This window comes from Sus scrofa, chromosome 15, assembly GCF_054392235.1.
Source record: "Sus scrofa isolate SSC_HxYL_T2T_F1_AM1 chromosome 15, Sscrofa_HxYL_maternal_Yorkshire_Landrace_v2.0, whole genome shotgun sequence".
In the NCBI taxonomy this organism is placed as follows: Eukaryota; Metazoa; Chordata; class Mammalia; order Artiodactyla; family Suidae; genus Sus; species Sus scrofa.
Window position 1 is genome coordinate 153,003,781 of NC_139397.1, and position 27,703 is coordinate 153,031,483.

The window sequence follows — 27,703 nt, forward strand, 5'->3', positions numbered from 1 at the left end:
AGGATTGAGTCTCCATGCCAGCAGGTGAGTTGGGCGTGGAGGTGGGGCTTTCGAGCTCTGTGTCCTCCTGAAAGCACAACTGGCGAGAAGTCTGCCCAGGGAACAGAGGCCAGGAAGCGCGACTCTCCACCTCGGCACTCGGTGGGGAAAGAGCTCCCCTGGGAACTCCAGGTTTGGGTTCACACCACCGGCAGGATCCAGAAACCCTCAGGCCAAGAAGGTCACAGACAGAGTGGCCCAGGGATGGGGTCCTCTCAGGGGCGCCTGGAAAGTGGACAGCTCTCGGGAGGGAAACACCACAGCCACAGCTAAAGCCTCATGCGAAGCGAGCTCACAACCTGAAATTGTAAAACCAGAAGGATGGCCGTTCACAGGGAGCAAGAGCCAGCACACTGCTAAAGAGCACAATCAATGCCACTGCAGAGACGAGGCCGCGGAGGAGAGCTCTATACCCAGGTGCAAGGAACGGGGGGGGGGGGGGGGACGGTAAGGAAGAGTGTGAGTGAGAATAAAGAATAAGACCCTGGGGGAGCTCCCTGGTGGCTCAGCGAGTTAAGGATCTGGCGTGGTCACTGCTGTGGCTCGGGTTTCATCCCTGGTCAGGGAAACTCCCCATGCCAGGAAAGAAAAAAAGAAAAAAGACATTGGGGGAAAAAGATAATTTTTGAAGAACCAAATAACACTTTCAGACATGCAGCATGAAGCCATTAAAATTAAAAATTCAGTGGGGAAGAGCAAGCATATTAGAACAACAGAAAACCTTATTAGCAAACTGGAAGAGACCACTGAGGAGATTCTCCCGATGCAGACGGGAGAGAAAAGGAGATGGGGCAGGGGTTTAGGAGGACAGTGGGGGCTGCACGGGCGCCCTGAGCGCTGTCCTCTGCCTGGGGACGCACCTAGCCCCCGCTGCTGGCAGGGGGCCGCTGATGGCTCGCGGCTGCATCTCCTCCAGAGAGCTGTCCTCTGTCAGAGGGAGTCGCCTCACCTGCAAATGCTTGGGAGGCAACCCCCTCACCCCGCTCCCAGAGGGGGAGCCCCCAAGGCCGACCTCTGACTAGTTTTTTTTCTGGTAGAAAAAGCCCAGTCTCTCCTCCCGGGTCCCCCTGGGACTGGGCCGGGCCACCTGTCTTCCACGTGTCTGCCCTGAGGCCCTCAGAGCATCCTCCATCGGTCAGCCACGCAGGCTCTGCCTCTGGGTAGCTGACCCTCCTTGAGGGCACAGCAGGAGGGACTGGGGGCGGGGGGACAATGACTGAAGCTCCAGGAACTAAGGAGGGAGAGGGATCCTCCGATTCAGGAAGTCCCGGCTCAAGGGTCCGGCGGAGCTCTTGCTCAGGGCCCTCGAGAAAGATGCTGCCCCCAAGCAACCGACAGAAAGGGCAGATGGCCTCCTGAGGACCGACCGACCGCAGCCTCTGGACTTGTGGATGCCCGCGATGGACGCCCAAGGACGTTTTCAAGGAGCGAAGAGAAAGTACAGGTTAGCCCAGAATTCTGCGCCTGCTCAGCCTCTCTTCAGTGATGGAGGTAAAATCACGACATTTTCCAGACACACCCGGAGCATATGCACTGAGGGCTCAGGGACAGGACCGAGGAAGGACATCCGGCCGGGGAGCAGACTTGTGGGTGCCTCCCAAGCCCCCAGGTACCCACAGCTTGGAGCATCGGCACCAGGGTGCCCACTGCTGCACCTGCAGCCTCCTGCCCAGGGCAGCCTGGGTCGTGCCAGGGGACGAGGCCTGGCAAAAAGCTTCACGTGACTGAGAGGAGAGGGTAGCGCTGGGCTCCTCTCCCTTCAGTGGGGATGCTCTGAGAGGCTCTGGGCATTTTCCAGAGCTCCCATCATGATGCACCCGGCTGTTCAAGGCAGTGAGCTAAGACTCAAGCACCCTGCACTGGCCACCTTCCTTCCCTCTCTGGTGTCCCCACTCCTCTGTCCCATGTCTGGAGTCACCTCCCCGGATAAACTCCTTGCACTCAAACCCTTGTCTTAGGGGCAGGCAGGGACCCATCCTGAGACATCGGGCCAGAACTGGTCCTGGGAAGCAGATCTCCAGGATGGGGTCCCCTTGCCGGAGGGACACGGGGCCTCGGGAACCCCGGTGTGTCTGGCAGTTACTGAGATTCCCATCCAAGGGCCATGGACACACACGGAAGAGGAGAGCGTGCTGAGTGTGTGAGACTCCAGCGCTGGAAGGGGAGGAGCAAAGGGCAATTTTAAGGATGCCAGAGTTGATTTCGAAGTTCTTGGCTGCAGCAGAGGCCCAGGAATTTAATGAAACGCGAGCCAGCCGGTGGGCTCCTGGGGAATAACGCAGAAGCCCCGGGATAAAGGGCCTCCGCTTCTGCAGTCGGAGGGCAAACTGTGTCAGGAGTCAGGTGACCTTCGAAGGCAGAGGGGTGCGTTACCTCAGACGGTGACTTCATCCCTCTGCAGGTCTCTGCTGCCTAAGCCAAGGGCCTGGCGGGGAAAAGGGGTTCCTGAATGCCGAAGGATGCTGAGAACCTCAACCTCTTCATTCTCCTAAAAGGAGAGGCCTCGCCAGTGCTGGAGGAGGGGGCTGGGAAGCCCCAGCTGGGATGATGCCCACCCACCCCCGCCCCTCGCGCCCCAGTCTTGCCCAACCCAAGACCCGCCTCACCTGCCCGCCTTGCTTCTAGAGCAAAGATCAACTCCTCTCCATGTGAGGCCTGGCAGAGGGCTCACACTCCTGCTGCAGGGGGTGACTCCTACTGTGTGGGCAGGAGCAGAGCCCTCAGGGTGCAGAGCCGGGAGGGCAGAGCAGAGGCTTTCTCACAAAGAGGCAGGCATTTGACCTGGGTACCTCTCCTGCCACTCTGGGTTTAGCACCCTGGCAAGGATGCCAAGAGCCAGAGCTGATGGGACACAGAATGTCCCTTGGAAACACGGAGATAGTGGCCAGGAGTGGATGAGGGGCAGGGCCAGGCCTGCTTTGGCTCTGAGAGCGAGGTGGGTGTGCTGGAAGGGATTTGGAGGCCCTGAATCTTGGGGCCACACGGGAAGTCTTCCCCTCCCCCCAGCTCTCTCCGACCGCAGGCCTGGGTTTGCAGACCCACCCTGTGGTCTTCCCCATCCCCAAATATGATGGGATCCACTCATAGGACGTAGCATGTGGCCATGGCCAGTGTCCAGAACTCTTCCGTATGCGCCTGAAAAGAAACACATTTGCTTCTTAGGAGCACAGAGTTCTCTGGACCTGTGACCGCGAGTGGGAGCTTGGGATGGACGCACCTTGCAGGTGACAGAGCCCTCCCCTTGGTTCTCTTACCTGTGGAATAAGGTATCACGGTAGGAAAGGGCCGGTAGGAAAGACCACAAGGAAGCCCATTCCTATGCCCCCCATTCCCTGTCCCCTGTCCCCTGTCCCCTGCCGCCCGCCCTAGCCGAGGCCATACATCAGCTGAAAAGAAAGTGCTGAGCAGGAAAGTGTAAGAGTGTGAGCACATCCCAGCAGGCATGAGCTGCAGCGTTTTAAGATCCTTGTATTGTCTGAAGGGTTTAACTTGAGATTGTGTTAAGTGAAAAGTATTTGTTGCAGATTTTAAGGAAAACACAGAAAGACTTGACATACAATGTACAACTTCCATGGCAGCGTTGGAGGGGAGGGAAGAAAAGGAAAAAAAAAGAGGGAAAAATGTCAATCCGGTAGATACCAGCAGAATAAAAGAATCACAGAAAGGGCAGGTTAAACAGAAAACCCGGAATGACCCTGGGAACATGTCCAGAAAGAGCAGCTACATCACAACGAACGTGAACAGACTACATTCTGCAGTTAAACACAGATTGTCAGATTGGGCTTAAAAATACAATCCATCTCCCTAATGTTTTCAAGCGGTGAACATGAGACTGTGAAAAACTGCTGGTCTGTGAAGGCAAAAAATGATGTCCTAGGCCAAGGTCAATCAAAAGAATCCCTGTTATCACAGGATCCGTCAAAATTGACGCTAAGAAAAGACAGTATTGGCAACAAAGGAGGCCACTACTTAATGTCAAGAGGGGCCTGCATTAGGGAGACGTGTCCATTTAAACATTTTCCCATCTAGTAATGATAGCCTCCAGATAGCATAAAGCAATGATTTGACGTTCCCCGAAGAAATTTGTAAAGCCACAGTAATGGGGACAAAAGTCTTTTAATAACTGATACATAAAATTTGAATAATAAAATTCGCGAGTACATGCTAACACCCACCGCACAAAAGGATTCTGCACGCCTACATTAGCAAACACATTCTCTTCAGGTACTCAGAGAACTTTTATGAACACGGGCCGTGACCACACACTAGGCTACACAGCAAATCTCAACAGGTTCCAAAGAGCCAGTACCAACCACACAGACCACTTTCTGTCGTCAAAATGGGATTGACTTGGAAGCCAATTACAAAAGATAATTCCAAGAAACATCTACCAGCAAACTATTAAAACTAATAAGAGAGCTTGGTAAGATTGCTGGATATGAGACCCATTCATCAAAATCCATCGTGTTCTACATTAGCTAGAAAAGGGTCACTACAAAGATGGTCCCACTTGTGATGCAAAAACCTAATGATGCCTCGGCATGGAACTAACCAAAGGCAAGATATTTATGGAGACAATTATGAAACTCTTGTGCAAAACATTTTAAAAGGACCAAAGTAACTAGAGTTCTACATCAAATGTCATTAATTCTGAAACATACTTTTTTTTTTTTTTTTTTTTTTGCTTTTTAGGGCTGCACTTGTGGCATATGAAAGTTCCCAGGCTAGGGGCTAGAGGTTGGAGCTACGGCTGCTGAGCTACATCTGTAACCTACACCACAGCTCAGGGCAACACCAGATCCGTAAGCCCCTGAGCGAGGCCAGGGATAGAACCAGAATCCTCATGGTTGCTAGTCGGGTTCTTAACCCACGAAGCCACCAGAGGGAACGCCTAAACATACATTTTTTAACATCTCAGAAATGAGATATGTCTTAAAATTGATGGTCCTTACTTTGTGTCACAGATCAACTGGCAGTACTTTTTCTCTGCAGCGCATAAAGTAACGGTGCGTCCTTCACTCAGTGACATCTTGGATTCGATTAATTGAATACCATGTCCATGGATAGAAAGACTCAAAATCGTAAAAATGACGATTCTTGCCAATGTATTTTATAACTTGAACATCATTTTTGATGGTTGCTTCTGAAAATCATTGACTAGCAAAGAACCCAGAATAGGCGGGCAATTTTGATAAATACGTGGTGGTGGAGGAATGTGTATTTATCACACCTCACATCTCCTCTAAGCTTTAGGAATCCAACCATGCGGCCCTGGCGGGGACAGAGCCCTGTAGTGGAACAGAGCCCCGACGGTGGCACACGTGGGTACGGAAACTTGATTCATGATGCGATTGACTCCAGAGCAGTGGAGAAGGACGGCTAAATAATTGATGCTTGGACACTTAGATAATCATATGGAAAAAAATACAATTCCCATCTTGGCAGAAAAGAATCTATATGTAAAAAGCAAAACTTTCAAGCTTTAGCAGCAAAGGTGGGACGGATGGTTTCATGATGATCCATGGAAGGACTTCTTTAAAGATTTTCTTATCTACGACACAAAAGCCTAAACCATAAAGGAAAACACCAGCAAAGCTGGCATCATGGTTCGACATCATTGGTCCTTAGGGAAATGCAAAGCAAACCACGACGGGGTACCAGTTTGCACTTCTCTGAAGGGCTGGAGTGAAAATTAGTGAAGACAGCAAGCACGGGGCGGGGGGGGGGGATGCAGAGCAAGTGCATCTCTCAGGTACAGCTGGTGGGATGGCGAAAACGGTACAGCTGCTCCTCCAAAGGTTAACATACACCTGCCATGTGACTCAGCCATCCTGCTCCCAGGTATTCACCCTAGAGAAATGAAAAGGATGCTTACAGAAAAATCTATACACAAATGTTGATAGCAGCTCTATTCATCACAGCCCGAAACTGGAGACAACCCACTGGTCTTGCAACGACTGAGTGAATAAACAAACAGTAGTACATTCTTCGGGTGGTACCCTGTGCAGCAGTGAAACAGAGTGAACCATTAAGTATACGTGCAACAACACGTGTGAGCACGTGTGTTCGTTATTCTTGCTACCTTTCTGTAAGCTTGGAATAGTGAATAGTGATACAAAAAACAAAACACACACATGATAAAATTATGGGGGACGTATAAAGAGCAGAACTTCTCTCTTTCAGGACCTTGTGCGTATTTAATCCCCCAGCGCTCATTTTCTCGACGCCTGCCTTCCGCATCAGACCAGACGCTCTCTGGAACTGTACCTCGAGTGCATTGCCTTGCTTTTTCCACCTCACACGGTTCCTAGTCCTCAATAATCACGCCGAGAGTGGACCGGATCATTTCTGTGATCCAGAAAAGATAAGAAGTGTGCATTAGTTAATCATCACCCCTAGGCACACATATCCTGTTGCACACCTGAAACTCCTAACATTTCACTGCTATCCGTCTTAAATGTTAAAATTTGTGGACACTGCTGAGGTTAATCGTTTCTCTATGAAAATCAAATTACACGGTTTGACAAGTAGTTTCTATTTTTTTTCTTTTTGGTCTTTTTGTCTTTTCAGGGCCGTACCCGTGACATATGGAACCTGCCGGGCTGGGGGTTGAATCGGAGCTGCAGCCGCCGGCCTACCCCACAGCCACAGCCACTCGAGGTCTGAGCTGCATCTGCAACCTACACCACAGCTCATGGCAACACCAGATCCTTAACCCACTGAATGTGGCCAGGGATCGAACCCAAGTCCTCATGGATGCTAACCAGGTTCGCTAACCGCTGAGCCACAACAGGAACTCCCCGATAAGCAGTTACTATTTTTAGACAAAAAAGAAATTCCGGAATATCCTAAGCGTAATTCAAATGAATATCTAAATGTGGGCAACGAGTTTACTTTTCACATGATCGCGTTGTGTTGAACTCTTTTTTGTTTAGAAGGAAGAAATTTACGAAGAGGTGGTGTTTTATCATAATTTCACTTGTAAGTAAAAACGTTTGTTATTATTCTGCAAATCTTTAAAAAAACATTTGACACCAAAAACATTGCCATCATTTATAAGTGGAGCCGCCTGAGCCACCTGAGTATAAACCCCTGAGCACAGGCAGGGACGTGCTCACAGGCACACAGGCAGGTCTTTGCCCATTTAATCCTCGCAACAACCTCCCCAGATACGCATTCTTATTATCTACGGTATCGGAAAAGGACAGAGAGACTTGGGGACCTAAGACCCTGCCTACAGACATGTGTCCAGACTATAAATTCCATGGGGCGGGGGCGGGGGCGGGGGGGAGACAAACCTTGTGATCACAGCGGTTGCCCTCATACTTAGCAACCGATCAGCACGTAGTAGGCGCTCCGAGCACCTGCTGAGTGAGCTATTCAAGGAACACTTCTTGCCAGATGGACACCTAGTCCAGCTGATTCAAAACATGTGCCTTCATCTGTCTATTTTTTTTAATCAGCCCCACACATTTTATTATTTCTCTTTTCCATCCCCAACCGGCTGGGCATTTTCTTCCTAAAATGCTCCAGTAGAACAGGAATAATTACCTAACATTTCCTTTACTAAAGAGAAAACTCATGCTCTGCTCCTTAAACCAAAGTAAGAATAATCTAGAAAGGGTTCCCCGTCTGCCCTCACATGACTTGGAGCCTGTCCTTGGAGGCCAATGTGGCATCTTCAGGCTTCACGCAAGCGCTCCTCCAGCCCCAAACCCGAGGACTCACCTCCCCAGACCATCGCGGAACCAGCCTGTCTCCCCAGGAGGGCTAAAGGAAGCCACGCCATCACCATGTAAACACCATCATAGGGCATCTGTTTTTTAATTTTAATTTTATTTTTCCCCATTAAAATATTCAAGTGAGAAACATTTGGAGATTTATATTCAGGGCACAAGACCAAATGGCATCTGAAGCATTTCTTTGTTAAGTATAATTAATTTTTTCTTGGCTTTTTTCTTCCATCATGACAAAGCCGGATCTGTACCATTCACCCTATTTATAGGTGACAGTTTCCCCTCCCGAGATGCCCAAGGGGAGACAGCAGCATAGCTTCCCCACTCATCTTCACAGGAAAACACAGAAATCCTGGGACTCGGCACCTTGGGCGCCTGAGTTAAATTCTGAGAAACAAACAACCACCACCCAACAAACAAACAAACAGACAGAAAACCACAATCAGTTGCTTTCTTATCTGGGCAAGTGACAAAGCTCCTTCTATGTCGCTTCGAATGGGCCTGAGAAAGCAAACTTCCCAGCCGGCGGGGGGGAGTGCGGGTGGGAGATAGTGTGTGCACAGGAGGAAGACAAAGAAAATTCTGCTTCTGTCTTTTCCTTGTTTTCTTCTTTTTTTTTTCCCCTATAAAAAAGACCTCTCTGCCATCTCTCTCTCTCTCTGCAAATATACACACACGTATAACCCCCCTCGCAATTAGAATCTAAAGAACTGTAGAAAGGAAAGCTGGTCAAAGAATGTTATTTTTCCAATAACACACATATGGGATCTGGCCCCTGGGTGTTGGTTTTAAGTGGAGATATTGACTTCCAGCTGACGGATGAGTGGAACATCTTTCTCCTGAAATATTGATAGCAGATTACACGAAACCACAACCTCTCTCCATAAAGCACCGTATTTCTAATCCTAATGGTGTTTTCTTTCCTCTGGAAGACGGCTACGTTCGTGATATGATGGCTTTCTTCTATCTTGGGGAAAAACTTCTTACCATACTGCTAAATTAACTTGTCAAAAGCCTTCAAACTTCGGAAGCTTTTACAGCTCAATTCAGTGCTATTATTCAAGATTGAATGGGAAGGCCATGGACTGTAAAAGCTTGCAAAAAATAAATTTCACAGGCTTTCATAGACTGAGTGAAATACTTACCTTTTGTCCAGGTTGTATATCTTTATGGAGCAGTCTCAGAATAGCGGCGTTTTGCCTATAAATCCTCGCTCTTCCCCTGAAAGGCTGTGTGTTTTGTCTGCTGCCCTTGAAGAGCCCCTCCAGCGCCGGCCCTCTCGGTAACAATTCATGCCCACAGAGGATGCTGTGGACGGGAAGGCTCTCCAAAACCGGGGCAGGAGGCAAGACAAAGGCTCCCCGCTCCCAGATCGAACCTTGGGTTTTTAAAATTCTTTCATTCTCGAAACAGATTCGCAAGGGACGTGATAGCCAATTACAGCTTGCAAATGCAAAAGCCAACTGTCTCGACCCCTTCAGGGGTTATGTCTGCGGAGCAGGCAGGAAGAAATGTAAGGACGTGGCAGCAATTAGCGCCAGCCCTCTAACTCAGCCTGGGTCGCTGAGTCTCGGGACCAGCCTGCAGAACGCTCGGGCCACCGGCAGTCAGGTCAGCGCCACAGACGCGCATGGATCCGCTGGCCTCCTGTGGACGTAACCCAAGACTGGCACGGGGCCAGCCCGCGCCTGTGCTCTTGGGCACTGAAAGATTTCTAGCAGTGGGATGGAAAGACATTTGATAGGATTAGCTTTTCCTTTCTACATGGAGCTTCTCTTTCCACTCAATCACTTCTTAAGCAAATGCCATTAGATGCTGGACTTTTTCAGTCTTCTGAACTGGTTAGATGGGTAGGTTACCCTAGAGTCTTATGGAGCAAGGCTTAAGATCTTTCTTCAATCAGGGAATGCCTGTCGTGGCTCTGCGGTTAATGCATCCGACTAGGAACCATGAGGTTGTGGGTTCGATCCCTGGCCTCGCTCAGTGGGTTAAGGATCCGGTGTTGCCGTGAGCTGTGGTGTAGATCGCAGACTCGGCTCGGATCCCGTGTTGCTGTGGCTCTGGTGTAGGCCAGTGGCTACAGCTCTGATTCAACCCCGAGCCTGGGAACCTCCATATGCCACGAGAGCGGCCCAGGAAATGGCAAAAATATTAAAAAAAAAAAAAAAAGATCTTTCTTCAATCATCGAGAACTTATTTCAATGCTAACTCAGAACGCTGAAGATACTAACAAAAAATACATAGATTTTGCGTGCCCATCCCCCAAGCGGCTGACAAGATGGTTTGGAAAAGTTATGCTTCCATCCCTCCCTGTATTTCTCATGCGTCAAGGCAAAATCTTAAATGCCTTCTCTTCCATAAAGCCTTCTTGACCAGAAAAAAACCCTGAGTCTGAACTTTTTGTGCAACAGGCATGTTTTTCTTTCGACACCCAGTTCCCATCTTGTGTAACGGTCATTTGCACGCATGCATCACTCCTCTGTCGGCCTGTCGAGGTCTGCGGGTTGCCTCGTCTCTTATTCATCTTTCCCTCCCCAGCCCCCGTCCCAGGAGGTCACACACGTGCTGTACCTTTGGGGGTGGGGCCCAGGAATGAATAATTTTGGACGTTTATCAAGGAGTTCAATGGGAAGCCAAGGTTGCAGACCGCCTGGCTAGGTGACAGGCGACGAGGAAATGCCCTGGGGCTCCTGTGAGGTACCAGGAAGGTGCGCGAAAGAATCAGGGTTGGGACGGGTCTTTGGGCGCTGGGTGTGGCTGAAACGCCCGGCCCGGGTGGAGGCTGGGCAGTCTGGGCAGAGGTGCGGGGTGCAGGGCTGGTTCTGAGGACGGGATCTGGACCCACGCTCCTGGGCAGCATCCTTTTGAGACAGCACTGACTCCCAGCCCCCGAGATCTGGGAGATTCTGCTGGGGGGCGGGGGTGGAGGCTCCCCAGGCTTCCTCGCTGGATTCCCAGCCCCTGGACAAAGGTCCCGTCCTGTCGGTCAAGTTCGCAGGCTTGGGCTCTCCATGTCGCCTCTTTCTCCATCTCTCAGTTCCTGAAGGTAAACTCAATCCGATGTGCCCCTGCCAGTGAGAGGGATGGTGGAGAGAGTGAGCGCTAGGAATTTCCGGGGTAGGAGGGGCGCGCTGAAGGAAGCCTTCTTACCCAGGAAGAGTCTTGTTTTGTTTTTAATCTTTTTTTTTTTAATTAAATTTTTTTTTTTTTTTTTTTTTTTTTAGGGCCACACTCGCAGCATATGGAAGTTCCCAGGCTAGGGTTGAGTTGGAGCTGCAGCTGCTAGCCTACACCACAGCCACAGCAACACCAGATCCAAGCTGGGTCTGCAACCTACACCACAGCTCACGGCAATGCTGGATCCTTAACTCACGAATGGGGCCAGGGATTGAACCTGAGTCTTCGTGGATACTAGGTGGGTTGTTACTGCTGAGCCACAATGGAAACGCCGAAAAAATTCTTCTTCCTTTTTTAAAATTGTTTAAGTTTTTGGCTGCACCCACAGCCTGCAGAGTTCCCAGGCCAGGGATTAAGCCTGTATCACCATAGCGACCTGAGCCACAGATCCTTTAACAGGAAGGCCACCAGGGAACTCGAGATTCCTTTCTTTTTTTTTTTTTTTTTTTTGTCTTTTTGGCATTTCTTGGGCCGCTCCCGCGGCACACGGAGGTTCCCAGGCTAGGGGTCTAATCGGAGCTGTAGCCACTGGCCTACGTCAGAGCCACAGCAACGCAGGATCCGAGCCGCGTCTGCAACCTACACCACAGCTCACGGCAACGCCAGATTTTTAACCCACTGAGCGAGGCCAGGGATCGAACCTGCAACCTCATGGTTCCTAGTCAGATTCATTAACCACTGAGCCACAACGGGAACTCCGAACTCGAGATTCTTGACTTCTCTTCTGAATGGTTTGAGGGCAATGGGAGGCTTGGAAGAGGGCAATGATGCTGACTCTTCGCAGGGACCCCTGGTGCAGCTCACAGATGGACCACGCGACTCCTCCTTGCAACCCAGAATCTCCCTCTCTGTTGTTACTCCTCTTCTTGAGAGAGGAAAACTGCATACTCAGAGCCTCTGAGCAGCTTCCCAAAGTCACACAGCTAACGAGGGCGGGCCAGGGTGGACCCTGCATTTTCACGCAGGCACCACATGGACACCTGTGGTGACGTGTGGGTGCACACCATGCCCCTGCGGCTGCCGTGTGGAATCTGAGCATCTGAAAATCTAGACTCTTAAAGCTAGAGATGACTTCTTTTGGTTTTAACAGTGGACTCCGTGGGGAGTTCCCACTGTGGTGCATTGGGTTAAGAATCTGACTGCAGCAGCTTGGGTCACGGCAGAGGCGTGGGTTCAATCCCTAGCCCAGCTCAGTAGGTTAAAAGGATCAGGGGAGAGCCTGTTGGTCCAGTGGAAATGGATCTGACTCTCATCTGTGAGGACGCAGGTTCGATCCCTGGCCTCATTCAGTGGGTTAAGGACCTGGCATTGCTGTGGCTGTGGTGTAGGCTGGCAGCTACAGCTCCGATTCGACCCCTGGCCTGGGAACTTCCATTTGCTGTGGGTGTGAACCTAGAAAAAAAAAAAAAAAAAGGACCTGGAATTGTCGAAGCTGTGACCTATGCTGCAGCTGTGGCTCAGATTCAATCCCGGCCTGGGAATTTCCATATGCTGTGGGCTCGAGCATAACATTAAAAAAACAAAACAAAACAAAAACCCCAAAAGACCAACAACAATAGATTGACCAGAGCTTCTCTTAAATATTGAAGGTTGTTTTTTTCCCGTAGAGGTTTCCTAGTGAATTCAAAATAAAATTGGGAATTCAGAAATGTGACAAGATGAGCTATCTTCGATTTTGGCAAAGTGGGCTTGTATATGCTTGAATGGCACATGCGAATGGCTGAACTTGGTGGGAAAACGTGACACGTACATTCTCCAGAGTGACTGTACCTGCTCTCCGCGCTGATGGCCAGACAACAAAAACAGGGCAATTGTGGGAAGTGGAGCAGACTAGGCAAGAGTTCCCATCGTGGCTCAGTGGTTAACGAATCCGACTAGGAACCGTGAGGTTGCGGGTTCAATCCCTGGCCTCGCTCAGTGAGTTAAGGATGTGGTGTTGCTGTGAGCTGTGGTGTAAGTCGCAGACGCGGCTCGGATCCTGCGTTGCTGTGGCTGTGGTGTAGGCTGGCAGCTACATCTCCGATTTGACCCCTAGCCTGGGAGCCTCCATATACTGCTCGAGTGGCCCTAGAAAAGGCAAAAAAAAAAAAAAAAAAAAAAAAAAGAAAAGAAAAGAAATGCAGTCAATTGAAAAAACACTCCCCGTATTTGGAGACGATAAAAAGCGGGAGGTAAAGACTCCTCAAAGGTAAAGACAGGCAGTGCACACGTGCACAGATGGGGCCACGAGCAGTGACTGTGTACAACACACCTGCAGGTGCTTTATGGGGAAGATGGATGCCGGGGTCTGGATTTAACTGGTGCCTTGTACCTGCTGGCCTCTTCCGTCCCCACTGAAGCCGGGGTTCCTTGGGCACGGGGAGCGGGGTCCCCAGTGGGCGCTTAGGTGCCCCTCTCTGCTTTGGAACCTGGCTTTCTTCAGGTACAGCCCTGCATGTGTCAAAAGCATCCTTGACCGTGGCAGTCACCTGTGCCTTCACCATGACTCCCTCTGGCTCCGAGCGAGCTCGCTCCATGGTGGACGTCTCCTCCCGCTGCCTCTCAAACCCGAATCTCCAGGGGAGGCTCGGGGGGTGGAGGGACAAACACCTCAAACATCTCAGAGAGGCTTAACACCCCCCGAAGCTCAGCAAGGGGTCTGCACCTGGAATCCAGCGGTGCTGCCCGCTCTCTTGACACTGGCTTCCTCATCACTGGGCACGGCACGTGACCCTTAGCGTCTCCATCTGGACACCAAAGAGCCCCAGGTGGTGACTGAGCACCTAGACTGAGCCCAAGGAACCCAGCCTGGATGTGCTGTGAGCAGGACCCTGGCTTCCTAGGGCACCCGTAACATCTTTTGGAGGGAGAGTTGTCACCTTGGTGAACCAGGTACAAAGACCACACCTCTAGAACTTTCACCTTGTCCACAGCCGTGGCCATGCCCTCCCTGTCCTTGGCAGAGTCCTCCCTGGGGAGAACCCAGAGGTCTGCTGGGCCCTTGTTCTGCACGGAGTGGATCCGACGTGATGAAAACTCGAGTTCCATGATTTTAAGCCCCGAACCACGGGGACAGCTTCCATGGGTCCTCATTCATCCCGGTCCCTTGCCCCCTCCTGCGGCTGGAGGCTCACGGCCCCTGCCTTCGGCAAGTTCCGCGCAGACGTTTGAGAACCGAGTTCCGCGCGGGTGTTTGAGAACCGAGTCCCCGCAGGAGACGCGGGGAAAGGCCTGCGTGGAGCTGGGCTCCCCTCCCCCTTCCCCTCCGGAGGGCAGAGCCCCGACCCCACTGGGACCCGCGCTGCACCGGGAGGCCGGGAAGCTGGTGCACCTCTGGGCATCAGGCAATGAAGAGCGCCCCGCAGCGCTGCTGGGAGCACCAAGTCACAGGGCGTGGGCTTGGAACCGCCGAGAACTCCGTCCTCGCAGGGGTTTCTCCTCCTCCCTCTGCGGAGGAGGACACCCCCGCCCCCTCCCGCCCCAGTCCCACCCCCGCTGCCGGCTCTGGCTTTCCACCTAAGCTCTCTCCCAACAAAAGCAGTCCCGCCTAAGAATCCTGGTTAATACGCAGCTAATTAGGCTTCACACAATTGAACCATCTTGCTCAAGCGTCGTCCCCTCTTGTCTCTTTGGAGCCATGACGCAGAGCCGACGCCACTTGACCAAAGCTGCGCGGATGATGGGAAATCAAGGCAGACCGGCCTCCTCCCGCCCAACTGTCCCCCTCCTCCTGTCTGCTAACAGAGGGCCATTTGTCCAGAAACGGTGGCCGTTCCTGGGTCTCAGGAATAATCGCTCCCCTTGGTCTGAGGTTTAAATGTAGTTGCTCAGGCCCATGCGGAGCTCCCGGCCAGTGCGTGGTGGAGGGGCAGACGGAGGCCTGGCGCGGCAAGGACGGCCGTCAGTTGGGTCCTTACCAGGAAGAGCTGTTCTTTCTGGATAAAAGGGATAGATCAGAAGGGCATCCCCGCTTTGCCCCTTGCCCCGCCCCGGCCTTTTTAAAAACTGGAACAGGACTGTGATGCTGGAGGCACAGCTGCCTGTTGTAACCAGGAGGCAACAGATGTGAAGGTGAAGGTTGATGTACAGAGGATGCTGGAGCAGAAAATTAGGAAGAGGCTGTTTTCCTGGATGGGTCCATGAAGGAGCTACGGCAACCTCAGGCTGCCCACCTCCAGACATTGTGTGAGAGAAAAATAAACACAACGGGTTTATTTTATTTTATGTATTTTATTTGTTTGGCCACACCCATGGCATGTGGAACTTCCCCAGGCCAGGGATGGAACCCCTGGCCACAACTGTAGCTAGAGCCACAGCAGGGACAACCAGATCCTGAACCTGCTGAGCCACCAGGGAATTCTGACACAGTGGGTTTAAGCTACTGTAGACACGGTTAGTATAAACATCCATCACTGGGTGCCTCTGTATCTTGGGTGGAGGCAAATGCAGATCTGGTCCTGAGAACCAAGCACGGTCGTGTGAGTGATGAGGCCCTGGGCACTGAAGGATACGCTCTTCTGGAAAGTGGGATTACCACTTAGACGGGCCTGTTGTTAAGACTCCTCTGACGCCCCTGGAAGACCGCCCTGCTTGGGAGGAAGTGCCACAGCCTGGGTTCCGGTTGGTCCTCGGTTGCTTTAAGAACAGAGCACTTTCCAGTTGGCAGCTGTGTGTTTTTCAGTCTTGCAGTGTAAGCGCTGCCTCCGGACCGTCCTGTTCCCGCAGAGTCGGAACCAGAGTCAGGGCAGGTGACCCACGGGTCGCCCCTGCAATCTCCCATTGGACCGTCCCGCCGGTTCTGTTTTCTCTCCTTTGATGCACTTTGTGTTTCGTGGAATGAGAAGCCAACGCGATCGCTTTTTCTCCGGGCCGTTACCTCCGAGAACAATTGTACCACTGAGACCCCTTCTAGCTTGGCAACAGTATGTGAACACAACACGTTTTTATAAGTCGTTCCTTATTCATGGCGTGGTTTCCATTATCATAAAAATGGAACCACTGCCAGATATCATAATGAAATTATCTCAGATTGGGACACAAACGCCAACATTACGAATTTAATGTTTTTCAGCATTTTTCCTTGAGATGAAAAATCTTATCCGATGTCTTCCCAGCATTCTGAAAGACGTCAAGTAAAGGGAGTGAAATATTGTGGTTCTGTAGAGAATGCCCACGTTTGCATGTGACTGGGTCCCTTCGGACTTCCTCGGCTCTTATTTTCCTCTGTGGACTTTCGGTTGGAGAGGGTTGGGAGCTGGTAAAACATGAAGTTTTAACCTGATTCAAGTAACACGTGTTGATACACATGTGACCAACCAGGTCTAATAACTCCAATTAAGTAGTTATTAAAACTTTTTATTGCATGCATCAGGACCTCACTTATATTATTTATTAGTTTTCTTGTTAATTTTGGTTTTCTCATGAGAGAAGAATTATAACTTGTCCTTTTTACTGCTGGGTGCCCAGCAGCGAGTAGACAGCTGGCATAGACAAAGGGCCCAGTAAATATTTGTGTATATTAATTATCGACAGTACAAATATATTACACTATCAGCGGCTGCAGTGACATGCCGGATCCTTCAACCACACGAGAACTCCTCTTTGTGCTTTTTTTTTTTTTTTTTTTTTTTTGGTAGCATCATACTTAACTCCATATCCAGTATTTAAAAAAACACACACAAACACAGAACGTCTGGCTTTTGCTGGAATTGCAACATTCCACAAAATTTCGTAATTCCTAGATTCCAACAGGATTTTTCACAGAAGAGTTCTGTTCCTGGGTGTTGTCGGGAGGCAAGAACAGCATTATTTATTTTGCCGTTGACACGGCGACTGTGGACCCTCGGTCTCCCTGGGCTGGTCCTGCTGGCTGGCTCCCTCATCCATGTAAGTACAGCTGCCAGTGTGTTTATTTTGGTCATGTGTTTCAAAGGACCGTTTCTACCCGAAAGTAAACAAACATAATGGAACAGCTGCGACTGATAAAAACTCCCAGGCATAATCATCGCCCTCTTGTACATATCCTGTGGTTGCAGATTTAATTTTAAAAATTTCCCTTAACTCTTGATTCACGATTGGGGCAGCGGATTCGATGGAAAAACGGATGCAAAATGGTTCTCCTCCCCGAGTGGACTCGTCGCGGAGGAGGGCGAGCAGCCCACGCTGGCTTCCCTCCTCCCACAAGGGCGAGGATGGCGCGGGCGGTGGGCGATGCTGCGGGCTGCGCGTCTGGCCCCAGGACCCTCCAGGGAGATGCCCCCATGGGGCCAGGCTCTGAGGCCACACAGTTTCTCAGGCCACCGGGGAGGTGGCCCTTGGCTGGACAGAGCCTGGACAAGGGGCTGTCTTTCCCCTATCATTTCATTCAGACTCGAGATGCAGCTGTCAGCTTCCTAAAGTATAAAGGATCTGCTTGGATGAAAGCTGTGAGATCCCTGAGCATTTGTTTTTTCTGTGAAAGCTGTGTTTTACCTTACTCATATCTGAAAAAAAAAAAAAATTCTCCTTTCCTGAACCATCCCAAGCTTTGGGATTCTTTTTAAACCAGAAAGAAAGTACACGGATACTTTTGTTTCTGTTTCTGCTTTTTGGTCGCAGTGCGAGGTTCCCAGGCGAGGGTTCAAAGCCTGGCCGCGGCGGAAGCAGCATCGAATCCTAACCACTGCACCACCAGGGAGATCCCTGTGGAGAGTTTGACGGCGCACATGTGACAGAGTCACAACGCATTTAAAAATTGAAATATTCCTCAAAAAGTGAAACCCAGGGGTACCATATGATCCAGCAAATCCCCTTCTGGGTATTTACCCCAAAAGAGTGGAAAGCAGGGACTCCCTGAGATCCTCGTACCCCCTTTTCTGTAGCAACATGTCTCCCAACAGCTAAAAACGGGGAGCCACCCAGGATTCCATCAACAGGGATGGAAGCACATCCGCGGACGCAGGCCATTCGGTGGCGTATCCTTCAGCCGCACAAAAGGAAGGACATTCTGACGCGGGCGACATCACGGATGAACCTCGAGGACGTGATGCTGCGTGAAATAAGCCAACCCCCCAAAGCGCACATGCTGTGTGCAGGCCACTTCTATGAGGTCCCCAGGGGGTCAAATTCACCGAGACAGGAAGAAGAAGGGGGCTTCCGGGGGCTGGGAGTGGGGACAGGGCAGCCGTTAGGGGTGTTGATGAAGTTCTGAAGGCGGATTTAGGGGCGGCTGCACCACAGGGTACGCGAACCCCGAACTGTGAGCTCAGACACGGTTAAAATGGTGCATTTTATGTTACACGTCTTCTGAAAAAAGGAGTAAAATTTAACAACTGAAGTGAAATATTAGAAAAGAAATTTCGGAAAATTCTTATAAGAATGTATGTATGTATGTGGTGATTATTAATCAACAATCTCATGGGTCCCCCATGTGACCTTACACCTCTTTTAATGGCCCACCCACCATCCATGTGCTAGGCTCCCGCATCAGCTGGGAGTCTCCCGCCTCTTGCATCAAGCGGGAACCGTCTCTGAAGAACTCCCTTTTCCTACCCCCCCCCAATTACAGGTTCTAGTAAAGCCCAGAAAATTCTACAGGGTTCCTGAGCATACCTGTGGGACCCCTGCAGCTGCCCACATCACAGCCCATGTGTCTTGTCCACTCCCACTTCCAGCGGCTCTTCCACGGGGAGGTCGGGAGACAGGGCGGGACCACCGTGTCAGCCCACGGCTGGCTCCCCTGCATCACTTACCACGGCTTCCCGAGGTGTTTGGATATCTGGCTGGCAAGTGTCCTAAGCTGTATACCGTTTACCAGGGTCCATGTGAAATCTTGGCGGCATGTGGGTTAGAGCATCATTGAATGTTTAGATAAATCGAGGTGGGAGTTGGTGTCTGTATGGCTTGCGTCTTCCTGTCAGTGAGCGGGCTACGTTCCTCTGTTTTCCTAAAGTCGGACTAAATGAACACAGTCCTTCCAGGCACACGCTCCTGGTTTCCGCTGTTTTGTTTGTTTATTGTTTTGGCCGGGCCTGTGGCATGCGGAAGCTCCTGGGCCAGGGATGGAACCCACGTCACAGCAGCCACCTGACCCAGGGCAGAAACAGCCACCTCCTCATGGTGGTTTCCTTCTGCCAACGAAGCGCACTTCCTACTGGATTTGTTCTTAGGCTTTTACAGTTGCTCTGCACGCTGGGGTGAGGGCTCTTCTGCTGTTCCATCTGCAAGGCGAACGCTGCCCGTGTCTTGATCTGCTCGTGACCTTATCTCCCTGCATGTTCCTGTGAGGTCTAGTAGCTTCCGAGCGGCTCGGGGCCCCTGGGGACGGGCGGTCTGTTACGTGGCATCCCCGAGAGGTGAGCGTCTGGGTGGAGCCACCTGATGCTCTTGGGTTTTCTACGTAGGCGACCGTATACCACGAAGAACGACACTTTTTTTCTCTTCTGTTTGACTTCTTTGTTGTACTCGGCGTTCCTGTCTCTCACCACGGAATTCGCCGAAACTTCTAGAAAGATGCTGCATGGGGTAAAAACACGTTTCCTTTTTTTCCTGACATTAAGGACCAAGGCCTCTGCTCCGTCACCAGTAAGCAGGGTCACTGCCTTAGTACCTGGTGGATGCTTCTTATCAAGTAGAGAACTTTTCTTTTATTCTTAGTTCCTTATGAGTCTTGCATTCAGTCCTGCACTCACGGTTTCGATTCATCAAAGCCCTTCTATTGGGCCAATAAAAATTGAGATTCTTTCCTCCGTTAATTGATCATAGAGATGACACTGATGTGTTTTTCCCACGTCAATTCACCTCTGGATTCCTGGGATAAAGACTGCTTGAGAAGTTCCCAAGTGCACGCAAAGGTAAGGATCCAGAGTTGTTGCTGCCACAGCTCAGGTCACCACGGTGGTACAGGTTCGATCCCTGGCCCAGGAACTTCCACATGCCACATGCTCACCTGAAAACAATAACAACAACAAACAGACAAACAAATAAAAAACTCCATGGACATAATGTACTATTTTAAACTTTTTTTCCCCTGTGAAATAGAATATTGAGAGAAAAACGCATAAAACATACATTTCCAGTTTAATAAATTACTATGCACTGAGCATCAGCACCAAGACCTTCCAGGAGAAAAAACAGAACCTGCCCCACGCTTCCACGCCCAGGCCCAGCCCCCTTCTTACTCCAAAGCCAGCTGCAATCCCAATGCTTATGGTATTCGGGTCCTACCTTCTTTAGAGTTTTCAACCTGAACATGCATCTCCAATCACTATCACTTCCTTTTGCAGTTTGGACAGTTGCGTAAATGGCATCAACCATCCCAAAGTCATCCCACTGGTTTCTTTCCTGTTCCTTCCATTCTCTGAGTAATTGGAGGCCTGTTGCTTTTGTCCGTTGTTTATGCTGGTTCTCGTTCATGTGGTCGTGCTCAGTGAACTGCCTGGTTATCTGCTGATGTGCCGGACAGTGCCTTTTATCTTTCAGAAGAAGATGGAGAGCTGTGCCATGCTTTCTTCTTTCGGAAGAGCTTCATTTATTTATGAGTCATGTGTAAGGACCCCATGAGCCGTTGGCAGTCTGCCATCACTTTAATCCAGTCTCAGGCTGTGAGAGATTTTTGGGACCATCCTGATGACCCAGAGCTGGAGACTCACATTCATCCTGACCTCTAGGAAGCAGCGTGCTGGGGCCGGCCAGCCCTGGCTCATCATACCTGACCACGTGTGTCCTTCCCCCGTGACCGACATGTTTGGTGAGGTCATGTTGGTAACTTGAAATTGGCTCTGCAGGGAGTATTTACACACTCTTTCCACCTTCCTGCTCCATCCTCCTTAACTTGTGGCTTTTGTCGCATGGTCACAATAGGGATGCTGACTCTTTTTCATCCACATTTCAGAAAAGAAGAAAGGAAATGGAAAAATGGGTGGCAGGCTCTGCTTTGGTCACTTTTTACCTTTTTATTCAGAAGAGCAAGTGCTACTCAGGTGTCACATGGCCACCACCCTCTCCAGGAGAGGCTGGGAGATGGAAGTTTTCCCCTCCATTCCCTACAGCAGAGGGGGTTTGAGGTGGGTGTTGAGTGACCCAGCCTGAAGGGTCAGCTGGAGGTGGAGGTGGAGGTGGGGGCTGGCGGACAGAAATCCCCCCACAACACTGTGTTTCCTTCGCTACTTCCCCTGTGCGCTGCTGGAAACAAAGCCCTCTGGGACTCATATGGATCAGGTTTCCTCTCCAAAACTGCAAAGCTGAGTTCTGTACTAGAAACATTTTTTTTTTAATTTTTAAAAATGTTACTGAAGTATAATTGATTTACAATGTTGCGTTCATGTCTGCTGTACATTCTTTTTCATTACGACTGGTCACAGGATACTGAACACAGTTGCTTGTGCTCTACAGTAGGACCTCGTTGTTTATCCATTCTACATAAAATAGTTTGCATCTGCTCATCCCAAACTCCCACTCCTTCCCCCCACCCCCCCGCCCTTGGCAATGGCAAGTCTGTTCTCTGTGTCTGTGAGTCTGTTGCTATTTTATAGATATATTCATTTGTGCTGTATTTTAGATTCCATATGTAAGTGATATCATTTGGTATTTGTCTTTCTCTGACTTACTTCACTTCGTATGATCACCTCTAGGTCCATCCGTGTTGCTGCAAATGGCATTATCTTGTTCTTTTTTAAGGCTGAGTAGCATTTCATTGTATGTATGTACCATATCTCTATCCATGCATTTGCTGATGGACATGTAAGTGGCTTCCTATAAACTTATATTTTAGAAATTTGAGTCAATGTGTACAAAGTGAAAGATCTCCCACAGATACCTAGATGCCTAGATTTCCTGGAAAACATTGGAGAACTGGCCAGGTTCTTCCAAGAATTGATTAGAGCTGGGAAGGAGCTCTCCCGTCCAGATGGTGCAGGTCAGATTCCGTGTCCTCATGGTCAGCGCTGCCCTGGCTCTCCGCACCCTTCCCTACCTGGCTGGATTCAGGAGCAACTGACTTCCCACCATCTCCCGTAATGATTCACCTTCTGCAAGAAAGTTGGCAATAAACGTGACTTCTTTCCTCAGAATAGTTCTGATTCTAGCTGCTCGGAGAATTGCATTCCCTCGCAACTTCTTCCACACACTTGAAGCCTGGTCCGGTGGCTCCTTAAAGCCACTTCAAGGAGTCTGATAACATTTAAAAATCTCCTGGATTTAGTCCAGAAGAACAAGACTGTCATGGTTTTTTTTTTTTTTTTGCTTTTTAGGGCCACACCTGTAGCATATGGAAGTTCCCAGGCCAGGGGGCAAATTCTAACTGCAGCTTCTGGCCTCCACCACAGCCACAGCAACACAGGATCCTTAACCCACAGAGCGAGGCCAGGGATGGAACCTGAGTCTCCACGGTTACTAGTCGGGTTCATGACTTTCTGGGAACTTTCTCGGGAACTCCAAGAAAGTCATGCTACATAAAGAAAGTTAGGACCTCACCATTCGGACCAGTTCGTTGTTTTTCCTAAAGTAACCTCTTCTCTCACAGACATTAAAGAGTCACTCTTTGTGAAAACAAAATCACTCATTCTGACTTGTTAAAATTGTGTTATATTGCTATTTTTTTCCTATTTGCTCTCGTTTATTTCAAGGGAGACTACCTGACAGAATTCACACACAGATTTTGTAACGTCAATGGACCGAAAAAGTTGATACGGGAGTACACTGACCAGAGCAGACGAATGCAGCAATAATCAAAGAAACCGTCATCCAGGACCCTTCTCTCTGCCTCTGTATTGGAAGATCCGGAATTGTGTGTAAAACATGATATTTGCAGTGATGTTTTTGATGAAAAATTCAGTAAAAAACCATTACCTGTGTTTTCTTGGCTGTCCTGAGAAGATGGCAGAGACTATCTCGCTCTCTAATAACGGATTCGAGGCTATTGATTTTCCAGTGTCAAGAACCTTTTTTTGGTTTCTTTTTACTTGTTTTTATTGCATAACCCTGACTTATAACATTATATAAGTTTCGTGTCTACAGCATTATATCTCTACATCTATATACCTTAGCATATGCTCATCCCCCAAGGCTGAGTTTCTACCCGTCACCTGATCCCCATTACCCGTTTCACCCTCCCCTCTGGTAACCACTACTCTGTTTTCTGTGTGTCTGGTTGCTCATATTTGGTTCGTTTGTTCATGCATTGTATTGGGTTTGTTTGTTTTTTGTATTCCACATATGAGGGAAATCATACAGTATTTTTCTTTCTCCATGTGATTGCTTTCCCTCAGCAAAATACCCTTAAGTTCCATCCAATACGTTGCAGATGACAAGACCTCATCTTTTTCACGGCTGAGTAGCATTCCATCGCATACATCTCTGTCTGCATGTCTCCATCTCTATCTCTCTTCTCACAGCTTTACCCATTCATCCAGCCGTGAACACCAAGACTGTTTCCGTACCTTGGATGTTGAAAATAATGCTGCAGTGAACAGAGGCGTGTATCTATCTTTTCAAATTAGAGCTTTCGTATTCTTTGTACGAATATCCAGAAGTGGATAGCTGGATCCATGATGGTTCCATACTGTTTTCTGTGTGGCTACTCCAATTCGATAGCCATCCACAGAGCATGAGGGCTCCCCTTCTCCATGTCCTCACCACCACTTGCTATTTCCTGTCCTTCGGATGACAGCTACTCTGACAACGGCGAAGTGGTACCTCACTGTGGTTTTGAGTTGCGTTTCCCTAATAATTGGTGGTGTTGGACATCGTTTCCCACGCCTGTTGGCCATCCTACGCCTCTTTTAAAAAACATCAACTCAGCCCCTCTGTGTATGCTAAATATCAGGTTTTTGCTTGTTGTCATTGTTAACTGGTATAAGTTCTTTATATGATTTTGATATTAATCCCTTATAGGATATATGACTTGCACATATCTTCTCCCATTTGGTAAGTTGTGTTTTCATTTTATCAACGGTTTCCTTTGTGGTGCAGAAGCTTTTTAACTTGAGGTCATCCCATGTGCTTATTTTGCCTTCGTTTCCCTTGCCTGAGGAGACACGTGCAGAAAGATATCGCTAAGACTGATATCCAAGAACATGCTGTCCATGTTTTCTTCTAGGAGTTTTATGGTTTCCAGCCTACATTCAGGCCTTTAATCCCTTTTGAGTTCATTTTGGTCTGTGGTGTGAGGCAGTGGTCCAGTCTCACTCTTCTGCATGTGGCCGTCTAGGTCTCCCAACACCATGTAGTGAGGAGACTGTCCTTTCTCCACTGTATGTTCTTTGCTCCTTTGTCACAAATTAATTATACATATATGGGTGGATTTATTTCTGGGCTCTCATTTCTGTTTCATTGATCTATGTGTGTGTGTCTTTCTCTCTCTCTCTTTTTTTTTTTTTTTTGCCAAAACCATGCTATTTTATTACTATGGCTTTGTAGTATTGCTAGAAATTGAGAGCGTAATACTTCCAGCTTTGTTCTTTATTTTCCTGAGGATTGCTTTGGCTTTTTGGCATCCTTTGTGACTCCATATCAACTTTAGAATTTGGGGTACTATTTCTGTGAAAATGTCCGTAGGATTTTGATACAGACAAAGGGATTACTCTGCAGACCCCTTAGGCAATGTGGACATTTTGACAATGTTAATTCTTCTAAACCCTGAGCACAGGATAGCTTTCCATTTATCTGGGTCTCTTTCAAATTCTTTCCACACTGTCTTGTAGTTTTCTGAGTACAGGTCTTTCACCTCCTTTTACGAAAATAATTCAGTGAAATTTATTATATTTATAGTTGTACAACCATCATCACAACCTAATTTCAGAACTCTTCCATCCAAAGGTCTTTCACCTCCTCAGTTAAATTCATTCCTAGGTATTTTATTCTGTTTGTTTGATTCAAAATGGGATTGTTAATTTCTCTTTCTGCTAACTCACTGTTAGCATTTTTTCACATATTTGTCATGCTGATGTTTGAAAATGCATGATGAAAATTATTTCTAAGCTACGCAAAGTTTCTTTTTCTATATATGTTTTGAAATCCATAATCAGTTTTACTTCATGCTAATTGAAAAAATTTTAATTTATTTACCATAATCGAACATAAATATAATGACAGAATATTATTAGGTAATATCCTATTAGGATTATACGGTTATGCCTTCTAGAAAAAATATCCGGGTTATAATGAACATGTTTCTTCTGTAGGACAAAAACTGTTCTTTCGGAGCAAAATCATGAAAATGTAAAGAATTATTGAAATGATCCCCGTCTCATATTGTACAATTACGCAAGGCAATTTTTCAGTGAATTCTGATAATTATATTTCAATTGAACTAAAGTGTTTAATTGAACAAAGATATTACCATAGACTGTTTTCAAATATACACACATATTTTAAGTTTCCTCTCATGTAATTACCAAGAGAGTTTAGCATTGAACTGGCAATAATCACATATGCTATTCTGATCTGTGGGGTTTGTGGTTTTAGAAATTACTGAATTTATGTAAGAAGTTGAACTTTAGATGGTCATTTATTACCATATAGTCACATTTCTCTTTAAGCTTTCCAAAAATGTCCAGGCAGCTCCCATGACACAAATCTGATAGAGGCTCCTAGGACCCCAGCAGTTTCTATAACCAGACGTTTCAAGGCCTGTGCCACCTGAGACCAGTTGTGGCAGCCAACCCACCGATGCTGCTGGTAGTCGTGGTTTTCATTCATAAAAATTTCATAAGTGAAAGAGTAGCTTTGGGCAGATTGAGAGCAAGGAGACAGACTCTACCAGCTACTCATTTCATTCTAAATAATTTCCCCAGAAAATTTCCAGTGTTTCTGTAAATGTGGAACTAACCGGCTTAATTCAAAATTTTCTGGGGAATTGGGTATTGAAAGTCAGAACTTCTATGATATGTTATCACAGTGTTCTGTGTTTCATTTCCTTAGGGGTCTTCTTTAATGACTGTGTTTTTTCAGAGTGAGAAAAAGCCAAGTTAAAAGAAACAAGGGAAAGAAAGGGAAAAAAAAAAATCCTCTTACCAAAATCGCTTGCAATCTTGGAGACATTTTAGTCAGTGCGAATTTCTGAAGCTTTTAATTTGCAGCTGCACGAGGCGGAATCTGAGCCACTGCAATCCGAGACCTTTAGAAGATGGCGCGCCACACGTGCACAAAACTGCTTCGTTGTCACATCTCTTTGGGAGGCTTAATGTGTGGAGGGTCCTGGGGAGGACGGCGAGCGAGATGCTCTCGGGAGCGGACCGCCAGTCCCGGGACACCGAGCAACGCAGGTGCCACGCCCTGCCGGTACTGACCCGGCCCGCAGTGCCGCCAGCTCCGTGGCCGGTGGGAAACCTCCAGCAGGCTCCCTCAGCCACTGGGAGGGGACAGGCCAGCATGAGTTTGTTGGCCATGATGAAGAAGAGGCAGGAGATGAGAAGGATGCGAAGAGGAAGGGGAGGAAGTGGAGCCTGGGGCCGAGGCGGGGGGTGGGGGGGTGGGGGGGTGGGGGGGTGGGAGGGCTGGAGCTGGAGGTGGCTGGACCCCGCTGGGTCTCAGCCAGCAAATCACCCTCATTCCAGCACTTGGCCATGGCCCCTGTCGGGGTGGGCACTGGACGCCTTTATGCCGTGGTGGCTCCGAAGCGTCAGGAGCCTGCCCCAAGTAACAGGCCTGGGCTCTGTCCCCGCTTCCCTGCCTCCCTGTCCAGTCTGGGTTGGGGCTGACCCTTGCACAGCCACACAGCAGAGGCTGGAGGCCTTCCAAACCTCTTGGAAAGTGACCGGGGCAGACCCGCATTGCCTCCCGAGACGACCACTTGATTTACAGGCCACGGGGCATGACGTGTGTGGGTGACGCTCCTACCTTGCGGGTGACGGGTAAACATCCCTCCGGTTGCACGTGGTCCCTCCCGAAGCACACTGGCCGCCGAAGGACCCCAGCCGGGCTGCCAGGGTGGCCCCAGGACGCCTCACGCTGGACGCAAGCCGCGAAGAGGACCCCTCATCTGGGGAAAATTGGTCCAAAGCTATTTCCCCTGCCCCGCCACTGGCCGCTCACTGCCTTGTCCCTTCGCCTCTCCTCTTAAATCTCCCCGAGGGCATCCTCGCGCCACCCTGGTCTGGGCTCCCTCTCTCCCCGCTGCCTTCTGTTCCTCCGCACAAAACCGCAGGCAAGCATGCAGGCCTGGGGGACCGTCGGTGGGGGGCGGAGCTGAGGCAGCCCGAGAAGCAGGAAGGCTGGTGGTGGGGGGGGGCAGCCCTGGCGAGAGGCAGGCGAGTCAAACCGAGGGGAGGGCCTCCATCAGTGCCAGCGTTCCGTCTCTTTTTGAAAAACGTGTATGTCTATCTTAGCACGAAAGCAGTACGAACCTACTAGAAAACTGTATAAAATCGTCTTGCAATAGCCAAAAAAAAAAAAAAACAAACAAAAAAACCCCAAAAACTGAGCACCTATACTTTCCCCAAAGAAACCCTTTTTTTTTTTTTTTTTCTTTCTTCTTTTTTTAGGGCTGCGCCTGTGGCATATGGAAGTTCCCAGGAGAGGGGTCGAATGGGAGCTGCAGCTGCAGGTCTGCACTGCAGCCACAGCAACATCAGATCTGAGCTGCACCTGCAACCTACACCACTGCTCAGGGCAACGCTGGATCCTGAACCCAGTGAGCGAGGCCAGGGATCAAACCCAAGCCCTCATGGATACTAGTTGGGTTCATTATCGCTGTGCCACAACAGGAACTCCCCAAAGAACCCGTTTTTTAAAAAAATTAATTTCATTTACAATGCTGTATTAATTTCTGCGGTACAGCAAAGTGAGGAGTGGGC

The 27,703-nt window shown here is 49.2% G+C and overlaps 2 long non-coding RNA genes across 3 annotated transcripts; one reads left to right on the plus strand and one right to left on the minus strand.

Moving 5' to 3' along the window:
* Positions 1 to 4,136: 4,136 nt before the first annotated feature.
* LOC146396239 (uncharacterized) lies at positions 4,137 to 9,138 on the minus strand. 2 transcript variants are annotated; one of them, XR_014830616.1, is made up of 3 exons: positions 8,921 to 9,138; positions 6,307 to 6,387; positions 4,137 to 5,889 (listed from the first exon to the last, which is right to left on the minus strand). It is a non-coding gene; the product is annotated as an uncharacterized LOC146396239 (long non-coding RNA). The 2 variants fall into 2 exon arrangements; XR_014830615.1 differs by having other exon boundaries at positions 6,226 to 6,387.
* A 7,541-nt stretch (positions 9,139 to 16,679) lies between these two features.
* Positions 16,680 to 22,765, plus strand: LOC146396240 (uncharacterized). Its single transcript, XR_014829196.1, has 2 exons — positions 16,680 to 16,817; positions 17,810 to 22,765. It is a non-coding gene; the product is annotated as an uncharacterized LOC146396240 (long non-coding RNA).
* The last annotated feature ends 4,938 nt before the right edge of the window (positions 22,766 to 27,703 follow it).